Source organism: Microtus pennsylvanicus, chromosome 1 (assembly GCF_037038515.1).
Source record: "Microtus pennsylvanicus isolate mMicPen1 chromosome 1, mMicPen1.hap1, whole genome shotgun sequence".
In the NCBI taxonomy this organism is placed as follows: domain Eukaryota; kingdom Metazoa; phylum Chordata; class Mammalia; order Rodentia; family Cricetidae; genus Microtus; species Microtus pennsylvanicus.
The window spans coordinates 30,260,116-30,271,816 of NC_134579.1; positions in this window are offsets into that span (position 1 = coordinate 30,260,116).

Consider the following 11,701-nt stretch of genomic DNA (forward strand, 5'->3'; position numbering starts at 1 on the left):
GGAGTTTTACAGGTTGGCCCATCCTGAAGCGGACACAGCAATCGCTACCCAAACCCTACATGCAGGGCTGCCAGAGGCAATATAAAAAACAGACAAACAAGGAAGTCTTTCTCCACGTTTCTACTGCAGTTAGGTCGTATCATCCAGGAGAGACACAAACCAGCCTTTTCACTGAGGAAAATAAAATGCCTAGCCACTTCCATGGCCTGGGAAAGTCGAAGCAGAGTCTTGTTTTTAAAAGGTTTTGTTTGATTTGCCTCCCCCATGGTTACCCCCCTTGGTGCCTAGCATCAGGCTGGACTGGAAGAAAGGGGCCAGCGGCCAGGGAGATGCAGCCACGTGATAGGCCCTTGTGAAGCAGCTTCCACGTTTTGATAAATAACTTCAGGAAAAAGGTGAGATGTTGATGCCAGGAGGCATCTGTATTTCTGGGGGATCTGTTCCTGTTTTCATGAATATGAATAACGCCTGGACCATCTCACTTTTCAGAGCTGTGTTTTCTCATTAAACAACCACCGCATTGCATGCGGAAGGAACTAGATATTCCGGACACAGGATTTGGCAGACCTCAATCACAAGGCTTCCAATATTGGCTTTCAGAAACCCATTCCACACTTGGCCCTGACTTTCAAACCTTGTCCAGGCACCAAGCAGGAAGATGTCTCTGGCTGCGGCCCGGCCCGAGGCAGGGTGCCACTTTGTAAAACCCTTCACGGATCTCTTCAGGGTCCTGGCTGGGGAGGGTGAGGCAATTGCTCTTCCAGTGACCTCCTCTCCTTGGACGAGGGTGCAAAGTTAAAGTCCAGGAGGGGTTTCAGGTCACCCTACAGTGTCACCCGAGCAGAGGCACCAAGGGGCCTTTGTGTACAGAGCGGGGCAGAAGTGCTTTGATCTCAGTCAGGTACTCTACTGTATAACTGGTAACACTCATCACATTAAAAGTGACGTTTGCTTTAAGGTAAAATACGTATTGTTGATCAAGGGTTCAGCTGTGTCTTCTGAGTGGTGTCTCATTTTACAAGGCATTGTTCAGAGACTTCCCATTTCTCAACCAGGAGCTGAGGAAATGTGTTTCCACTGCAGATTCCTAACAAATACATGGGAACCAGACTCAATGGTATGCATCATATCGTATCTAGCAAACGTGGATGCACCCCACTGTTTGTGAGCTATTTCACACACACACACACACACACACACACACACACACACACACACTAGCCTACTTGTGCTTGTTAAGATGGCTTTCTTTGCTGGTGTGCATGGAGATATATTTAGCTGTGTGCTCATTTTAGGAAATCCTTGAGCCACAAAAGATAAGGACCATGCTGGGCCTTTGCTCTGGATACGCATATCTTGTCCCTTTGGAGATGTGAGATTTGCTTGACAACAGCACTTCTAAGAATTTGTTTCCATGTATCTTTGGTGGGAAGAATTTGTCCTTTCATGAGAGTTATTCCAACATGTTGATAAAAAGAACAATGCCATTTAGTCATCCTTTCTTATTTCTCTGAAGTCAGTTGTGTGTGTGTGTGCATGTGTACATGTGTGCATGTGTGTGCACACGAGTGCACGCCCATGTGTACACACATGTAGGCCAGATGGTAACTTCCACTTATAGAATTGTTATTTTATTTTATTTTTGAGATAGGATCTCTACTAGCCTGGAACTCTGCTGGCTGGTCAGTCAGCCCCAGGGACCCATCTGTCTGCCTCTCCAGTGCTGGGTTTACGTTCAGCCTTTTCACATGGGTTCTGGGGATTCAAGTCTTCATGGTTGCCGGTGAGCACTTTGCTGACGGAGCCGTCTCCCTGACTCTTCCCAGTTCTCAACTGAAGAGACCAGGGTAGGGAAGATCACTCCTTGATTCATGCTATAACACGTACACGTGTACATTCCCATTTCTCTGAGCTTGTCATTGCCTAAGCAGATCCGAGTCCCTGGCTCTCAAAGGACATAATTTTCAGAATTTGCCTACCTTTTCATCTAGAATGATGTAGGTTGCAGAAAGGAAATTGATGCTGGAGATACATTGGGAATTGAATTTTGATGGTTCTCTGGTAAACTTGACAGGGACAAACTGCTTATATTAAGTTGAAGTGAAATTTTTTTCAAGATAGGGTTTCTCTGTATAGCCCTGGCTGTCCTGGAACTTACTCTGTAGACTAAGCTGGCTTTGAACTCACAGAGATCCACCTGCCTCTGCCTCCTGGGTGCTGGGATTAAAGGAGAGTGCCACCACCACTCAGTATTTTTTCTTTGAGAATTTCATACACAAGTACTGTATTTATATCGTTTCTACTTCTCCCTCTCCAGATCCAACCCCTCCTGTGCTCCTCCTCTCTCTTAACTTCATGGTCTCTTCTTTATTATTCTCAAACCGCACACACACACACACACGCACACACACGCACGCACACACATACACACACGTGGGCTCACACACACACGCACCCCCGCTGCTGAGTCTATTTAGTGATGCTCACATGCACATGTGTTTAGGGCTGACTCCTTGGCACTGGGTAACCTATCATTGGAGCCATCCCTGGAGAAAACTGGGTCTTCTCTCAAAAATCAGCCGTTCCTTGCCTATAGCCCTTTGCCTAGGGTGGAGCCTGCTAAGATTTCCCTCGCTCACTTTGGCTTGTGCACAGCTGTAGTCACTGTGCGGGTGTTCTGCAGGACGTCATCATCTTTGAAGAGGTTAGGACGTTTTCAGGTTCTCTCAGCTCTTTTGAGTCTTAAGGCTGAGGCACAGTAGGATCTGTTAGTCCATGAGTTCTTTCCCATCTCTTTTCACAATAGCCAAACAGAGAACACACAGGTGGGTGCCCACAGTGCACCCCACACAGCCTTGCCCTTCCTCTCTCCAGCTCTCCGTCTATATCATAACCCTCACTCAACAGCAGGCACATTCTGCCATGGGTCAAGACCCCTCGCTTCACAGGAAAGCATTCCTGTTTCCAACACGGATTGGGACCACGTAACCCATTCTGCTCTTCACCCAGAGCCTCAGAACTGACAGTGTGAAGTTTGTGGTCATCATCCACATCAGTGAGTTTCAGACAGCCGGTGGCTGGGAAGGAGACCTTAGTGTTGCCTTGACACAACCGACTGCCTGGAAGGAGGCATAGAAAGACCTCATTTTTTAATTTTTAATTAAAATGTCATTGTATCATTTCTGCCTTTCTCTTCCTTCCGTTCCCAACCCTTCCCATGTCCCCCAGCCTGCGCCTTCTTGAATTCATGTCCTTTTTTTTCTTAATTTTTAGTGGGGAATGTGGTACTCAGAGAAATCTAAATTCATGTCCCCTGGGCTATGGGCACCCACAGGTGGCTCCAGAATAAACTGTCTCTTTTGTTCTTTGAGGGGAGCACAATTTCCATGATCAACAAGTTCAATATGGACTCTATAATGATATTTTATTTGTGTTTTAATAAATAAAGCTTGCCTGAAGATCAGAGTGCAGAGCTAAGCCACTAGAGGCCAGGGAGTGGTGGCACACACCTTTAATTCCAGGACTCAAGGCCACCCTGGGCTACGCGAAGTTGATTGAATCTTTCTAAAAGAGAAATGGAACTCATACAAAGGTGCTCCCAGCCTTTAATCCCACACTAGGGAGGTGCAGACAGGAGTGATAGGGCTGGGTGGAAAAAGGCATATAAGGCAGGGGAAGTCAAGAGCCCTTGGCAGCCTGAGGTTTGGTGGAGAGCATTGCAGTGTGCAGTCAGTCTGAGGACAGGATGGTTTCCTTTGTCTGAGTCTTGGTAGAGGTAAGGTCTCGAGTGGCTTGGCTGTTTTGCTTTTCTGATCTTCATCTTGAACCCAATATCTCTCCCCGGCTTTTATGATTTGCACTACAGGACTCTCTGGTCTATTACACTATATGTCTGAGGTAAATGTTTGTTGACTAAGAGAACTTTAAAATATACTAAAGTGACTAAAATCCCCCCAAAACTGACATCATGAAAAGTCCACAACAGACAAAGCAACTGGAACATGGAACAGCTTTTTATAAAGCACACCGCAGAACCCAGCAACATGCACCTATGTGTCTACCCAAATGACAAAAATGTACATTCATATTTCAACGGCTCTGTAAATGTTTAGAATAGCGTTGTTCCTAACTTCTCGAGTGTTCTCTAGCAGGTGAGCCAGTAAATGAACTGTAGTACATGTAACAATATTCAATGATGAACAACAAAAATGACCAAGTCACAGAAGGTCATGGAGGAACCACGAATGTACGTTGCTAAGCGGAAGAAGCCAGTAAGAAAGAGCTACCCACTGTGTGACTCCAACTGTGTGACATCCTGGAGAAAACAAACTATTGGTCCTTGAAAAAGATCAGTGGGAGCTGGGGAGTTGACTCTGTGGTTAAGAGCACTTGTTGCTCTTGCAGAGGACCTGGGTTTGGTTCCCAGTACACATGGTGGCTTCGAACTACAGGTAACTCTAGATCTGGGGGTTCCAACATCCTCTTCTGACCTCTCCAGGTACATGTACAGTTAATTTATCTACTCACCTGCTGGAGAGAGGAAACACTTATACACATAAGACAGTCAAATAAATTAATCTAAAAGCAATTTTAGAAAATCAGTGGTTGCCAGAGTTTCAGGATAAGAGAGGTTGCCATGGAGAGGCAGGTGCAGAGAATGTGACACTCGGATGCCACGAGAGTGGACACATGTCATTGTACATTTGCCCAAGACCCCAGGGGACATAACACAAGCGTGAGCCCGGATGTAAACGGTAGACTTCAGTTCATGATAAAATACCAGTGCCTGCTCCTTGATGCTAACACAGGCTCCACACCCTTGCAAGAGGGTTGATGGTGCAGGGGACTAATAAGGGCACTCACGGCAGGAGCAGATGGGGAGGTTCTAGACTTCCTGCAAACCTAAATGCTAGCTCCTTGATGCTAACACAGGCTTCACACCCTTGCAGAGGGTTGATGGTGCAGGGGACTAATGAGGGCACTCACGGCGGGAGCAGATGGGAGGTTTCTGTGAACCTGAAATTGCTCTAAACAAGTGGCTCACTACAATATGGGAGTAGTTAAGGTCGTTGACCCCTGATGAGCGGTGGCTGTCTGGGCATGGATGACGAACCAAAGGAAAGGCAGTCTAGAAGAACCCCATTCCCGGGGAAAGATCAGACCTGGATACTCTCGAAGGTCTGTACTCCTTCCCACGGAGTCTTCGCCGGAGCACAGTAGGTGGCTTCCTGGGCTTGTGTGGGCGACGGCTGAGAGCATCTTGTTCCAATAGAAGCTGCAGTGTTTACTTTTCTCACTGCCGTGACAGCATGTCTGGTAGGAAGCCTGACGGAAGAAGACTGTACTTCGTCTTATGGTTAGGAGTCCATGCAAAGCCGTGGGGACCGCATTGCACGCATCTGGGCAGAGGAAGGAGCAGAGAGAGACCTGGAGACAGGTGCTCACTCATCCGGCTTTGTCCGGTTCCTGTTTTGCGCTGTCTTGGCCTCCAGACCATCGGGATGACCTGCGTCTCTCATCGTCAGTAAATCCCGACTGGAAATAGCCGCAGAGATGCACCCATCATTGTGCCCCACTCGTACCTGTGGTTTTCTTAATTCAAAATGAACAACCACGGCCCTGTAAATCTTACCCTTGCTCTTCATGGTGAAGAGGCGGAGCTCCATGTCCTGACAGATGGGTGAATCTCAGGCTCTTGGGGAGTGCTTCAGGCCACTGCAGGAGAGGCCTTGTTCAGAGCATTGCTCTCTGTGGGGTGACTGGGTCATTCTAAAGAGGCCAGGTGTTTCCTTCAGCAGTCAAAGGGAGCTCCACTGGCCATACTTCCCGCCCCCATGAATATTCTAATGATGTCTCCCAACCTTCCTGTTCCCATCCCCTTTCCTTCTCCTCCTCCTCCTCCTCCTCCTCCTCCTCCTCCTCCTCCTCCTCCTCCTCCTCCTCCTCCTCCTCCTCCTCCTCCTCCTCCTTCTCCACCTCCTCCTTCTCCTCTTCCTTCTCCTCATTAGTTTATTTTCTAATCCTAAGGACCGAACTCAGGGCCTAGTGCATGCCAGGTGAGGTTGCCATTAAGCTCTGTCCATAGCCCGTGGCTCTTCTAATCTTAAAACATGCCGATTACTTCAGCGACGACACCAAGGGATTGCCTGAAGCACGGTAGACCTGTGACAGTGTGTCACATTCTATAGGGTGTTTCCGGTCTTCCTTACAGTCAGAGGTGACTGCGGTTCTGGCCAATGAGACTCAAGCAGGTGTTGCTAAATGTGGTTTCCAGGAAAGCTTCTTAAAAAAAGAGAGGGGAGTGTGTGTTGGGGGTATGTGTTCAGCATGCAGGCATGTTCAGTACACACACAGGCATGTTCAGCACACAGGCATGTTCAGCACACAGGCATGTTCAGCACACAGGCATGTTCAGCACGCAGGCATGTTCAGTACACACACAGGTATGTTCAGCACATAGGCATGTTCAGCACACAAGCATGTTCAGGAGCTGGAAACTGCTGTCTTAGACACTGACTATTGTAGAACTCTAACTTCCATGTCACTGAAAAGTTTAAGGCCACCCAAAGTCAAGTGGACCTGCACAGGGCCAGCCTCAGATGGCCAGACTCTTATCAGAGGTGGATGCCTGTACTCACTGTAGGAAAACCATGCCATTGGGCAGGTAGATGGTGATGGGGGAAGGGGAAACCGTCAGGTGGGTGAGTGAGCAGGGATCTTTAGATTCGTGTCTCTGAGGTGCCCTGCCCCACTGATGCTCCTGAGGCAGAATCTCATCTGAGAACCCCTCTCTAGACTGGCCAGGCTAAGAAACTTTCCTGGTCCCCAAGATGGCCGCTTCAAAAGTCTCTACTTTTCCCTGGAACTTCTTCCCCTCCTCATTCCCATTTGATGACATCATTTCTGGGTTAGGTGAGGAAGTGGGAGCACTCACTAGAGAATGGTTTCATTTTCCCCCAGCCGCACCCCTTTGATCTGTCTTCCTTCCTTTTCTTGCTCCTTGTTGAAGGGGGTTGGCTCTGCTGGGCCCTGGGGCCCGTGTCCTCTCATCCTGCCGGGAGGTCACCTTTTTCCGTTCTCCATGCACCAGCCACCCTCTGTCTCTCCACGCTATGGCCTGGCCTTGGACCCCTCCGTCTCACCGGCTCCAGTTCCTCCCTCCCTGCCCCTAGCACACTGACTTTCTCCAGGCCTATTGTCCCTATTGTCCCACAGAACCAGTCTCATCAAGGTCACCAACAACCTGTTGCCGCATGCAATAGCTAACTCTTTGTCCGTAGCCTACTCCAACTCGAGATGCATACCACCCAAAAGATTACTTTCTTTAAAATTATCTTCAATTAGCTTCAGCAGTGTGGGCAATGATAAGCACCCAAATAGCGTGGGAGCTTTGATGATGAGGGCTTTATTGTGTTTATAGCTATATCCCCAGGAAGCTAGAATACTGCCTGCTACACACAAAAAGCCCAGTTTATACTTATCAAACAAATTGGGGGTGATGGTTGGTTGTGAAGCTTCATAGGTTTTAGAATCACCAAGGAGACACGCCCCTGCTGTGTCTGTGACATATTTCCAAAGATGATCAGCCTCAGGGGAAGATGCCACCTCAGAATGGGCAGAACTTTCTAACGGCTGGCCCAGACACAAAAAGGTCTGAGGAAAAAGCAATGTGCTCTGCCCGCCTTCACTTCCAAGTGAATCTGTCGCCGCCACCACTCCTCAGCTTTGTCACCCTTCCAGCACGGACTCAATTCCAGATCCTTCCGGGGAGCCATGGACTCAATTCCAGAGACCTTCCGGGGAGCCGTGGACTCAATTCCAGAGACCTTCCGGGGAGCCATGGACTCAATTCCAGAGACCTTCCGGGGAGCCATGGACTCAATTCCAGAGACCTTCCGGGGAGCTCCAGATCCTCCAGTGCCAGACAGGAACTGCTGAAGCATCCCGCCTTCTGTACAGAGTGGCTGCAGGGGTCTCAGACTCTGCAACATGCAGACGGCCATTGTGGAACTCTCAAACTGCTATCATTTAAGGCTATAGAATAAATTTACTTTTATTGCAAATACGCACACAGAGAGATGGATGAATGGATGGAAGGACAGACACAGACAGTCTGTTTCTCTGGAAAACCCTTCCTAATACTTAAAGAACCAGCAAAGTACAGCCCACAGATCAAATCTAACCCCCTGCTTGTATTGGAAATAAAGCTTTATCGGAACACAGCTAAGTTTACTGGTTCATATTCTGTCTAAGGCTGGCTTCGCGGCAGAGTTGAGTAGCATAGCAGAGATTGTATGAATCACAAAGCTCGAAACAGCTCCCGTGTGGCCTTCTACAGAAGGAGTTGGCACACCCCTGATTTAGAAAGTTGCTTTGACTTCTGATCTGTGCTGTGTAAAGCTATCCCCGGCCTTAGGTGAGCAAGTCAGTTTCTAGCAACCTTCTCTTGAGCCTGAGAACTGCCCCACATGACCTAATACCAGGAGAGTCAATGTTGTGACTCTTTGGTTTTGAGTACACAGTGAATGTACATCCTTGTTGGCAAGGCTTGAAACCATTAGGGAAACACTGTTGTGCAGCGTCACCTGGTTTTCTGGATGTCCCACATGGTCATCGTGGTGGTCGCCTCTCAACCTGGCTGAAAAAGGTACCCAGTAGCCATTTTGCCCTTCATAGCCTCGTGATGGATGCAGTATTATTGTAACTGTATTAGCATAGGTATAGCATGCACACAGGTTGAGTTTCAGCACCCCAGCGTCCCCACAGCACAGATGTCAAAGTCCAGGAATGAATGTGCATGTAACCTGACGCCCTCTCCCTGTGGGTCCTAAATTGTCTTTACATTAGTTTCAACGTCTAAAACAATGGAAATGCTGTGTGGGACACCATACTACGTGGTTTAAAGGAAAAGAACCAGAAAAATTTGCACACAGCCAATACAGACACACTAACTGGATCTGTGTGTGTGAATGTGGGTGCGCACATGCCGCAACCCCTGTGGGGACAGCAGAGGACAATGTAGGTGCTGGTCCTCTACTGCTACCTCGTCTGAGAAATGGTTTGTCACTGTTTACTGCTACATAAACCAGGATTATTCCAGAGCTTCTCCTGCCTCCACCTCCCATCCTCCTGCATGAGTGCAGTGACTACAGACGTGTGTCCCCTGCATCAGCCTTCCTTGTGTCCTGGGGACGAGAGCAGTGACTACAGACGTGTGTCCCCTGCATCAGCCTTCCTTGTGTCCTGGGGATGGGACCAGTGACTACAGACAGACGTGTGTCCCCTGCATCAGCCTTCCTTGTGTCCTGGGGATGGGAACAGTGACTACAGACAGACGTGTGTCCCCTGCATCAGCCTTCCTTGTGTCCTGGGGATGGGAACAGTGACTACAGACAGACGTGTGTCCCCTGCATCAGCCTTCCTTGTGTCCTGGGGATGGGAACAGTGACTACAGACAGACGTGTGTCCCCTGCATCAGCCTTCCTTGTGTCCTGGGGACGAGAGCAGTGACTACAGACAGACGTGTGTCCCTGCATCAGCCTTCCTTGTGTCCTGGGGATGGGACCAGTGACTACAGACAGACGTGTGTCCCTGCATCAGCCTTCCTTGTGTCCTGGGGATGGGAACAGTGACTACAGACGTGTGTCCCTGCATCAGCCTTCCTTGGGTCCTGGGGATGGGACCAGTGACTACAGACAGACGTGTGTCCCTGCATCAGCCTTCCTTGTGTCCTGGGGATGGGAACAGTGACTACAGACAGACGTGTGTCCCCTGCATCAACCTTTCTTGTGTCCTGGGGATGGGTGCAGTGACTATAGATGTGAGTCCCTGCATCAGCCTTCCTTGTGTCCTGGGGATGGGAACAGTGACTACAGACAGACGTGTGTCCCTGCATCAGCCTTCCTTGTGTCCTGGGGATGGGAACAGTGACTACAGACAGACGTGAGTCCCCTGCATCAGCCTTCCTTGTGTCCTGGGGACGAGAGCAGTGACTACAGACAGACGTGTGTCCCTGCATCAGCCTTCCTTGTGTCCTGGGGATGGGAACAGTGACTACAGACATGTGTCCCCTGCATCAGCCTTCCTTGTGTCCTGGGGATGGGAACAGTGACTACAGACAGACGTGTGTCCCCTGCATCAGCCTTCCTTGTGTCCTGGGGATGGGACCAGTGACTACAGACAGACGTGAGTCCCCTGCATCAGCCTTCCTTGTGTCCTGGGGATGGGAACAGTGACTACAGACAGACGTGTGTCCCTGCATCAGCCTTCCTTGTGTCCTGGGGATGGGAACAGTGACTACAGACAGACGTGAGTCCCCTGCATCAGCCTTCCTTGTGTCCTGGGGATGGGAACAGTGACTATAGACGTGAGTCCCTGCATCAGCCTTCCTTGGGTCCTGGGGATGGGTGCAGTGACTACAGACAGACGTGTGTCCCCTGCATCAGCCTTCCTTGTGTCCTGGGGATGGGAACAGTGACTACAGACAGACGTGTGTCCCCTGCATCAGCCTTCCTTGTGTCCTGGGGATGGGAACAGTGACTACAGACAGACGTGTGTCCCCTGCATCAGCCTTCCTTGTGTCCTGGGGACGAGAGCAGTGACTACAGACAGACGTGTGTCCCTGCATCAGCCTTCCTTGTGTCCTGGGGATGGGACCAGTGACTACAGACAGACGTGTGTCCCTGCATCAGCCTTCCTTGTGTCCTGGGGATGGGAACAGTGACTACAGACGTGTGTCCCTGCATCAGCCTTCCTTGGGTCCTGGGGATGGGACCAGTGACTACAGACAGACGTGTGTCCCTGCATCAGCCTTCCTTGTGTCCTGGGGATGGGAACAGTGACTACAGACAGACGTGTGTCCCCTGCATCAACCTTTCTTGTGTCCTGGGGATGGGTGCAGTGACTATAGATGTGAGTCCCTGCATCAGCCTTCCTTGTGTCCTGGGGATGGGAACAGTGACTACAGACAGACGTGTGTCCCTGCATCAGCCTTCCTTGTGTCCTGGGGATGGGAACAGTGACTACAGACAGACGTGAGTCCCCTGCATCAGCCTTCCTTGTGTCCTGGGGACGAGAGCAGTGACTACAGACAGACGTGTGTCCCTGCATCAGCCTTCCTTGTGTCCTGGGGATGGGAACAGTGACTACAGACATGTGTCCCCTGCATCAGCCTTCCTTGTGTCCTGGGGATGGGAACAGTGACTACAGACAGACGTGTGTCCCCTGCATCAGCCTTCCTTGTGTCCTGGGGATGGGACCAGTGACTACAGACAGACGTGAGTCCCCTGCATCAGCCTTCCTTGTGTCCTGGGGATGGGAACAGTGACTACAGACAGACGTGTGTCCCTGCATCAGCCTTCCTTGTGTCCTGGGGATGGGAACAGTGACTACAGACAGACGTGAGTCCCCTGCATCAGCCTTCCTTGTGTCCTGGGGATGGGAACAGTGACTATAGACGTGAGTCCCTGCATCAGCCTTCCTTGGGTCCTGGGGATGGGTGCAGTGACTACAGACAGACGTGAGTCCCTGCATCAGCCTTCCTTGTGTCCTGGGGATGGGAACAGTGACTATAGACGTGAGTCCCTGCATCAGCCTTCCTTGGGTCCTGGGGATGGGTGCAGTGACTATAGATGTGAGTCCCTGCATCAGCCTTCCTTGTGTCCTGGGGATGGGAACAGTGACTATAGACGTGAGTCCCTGC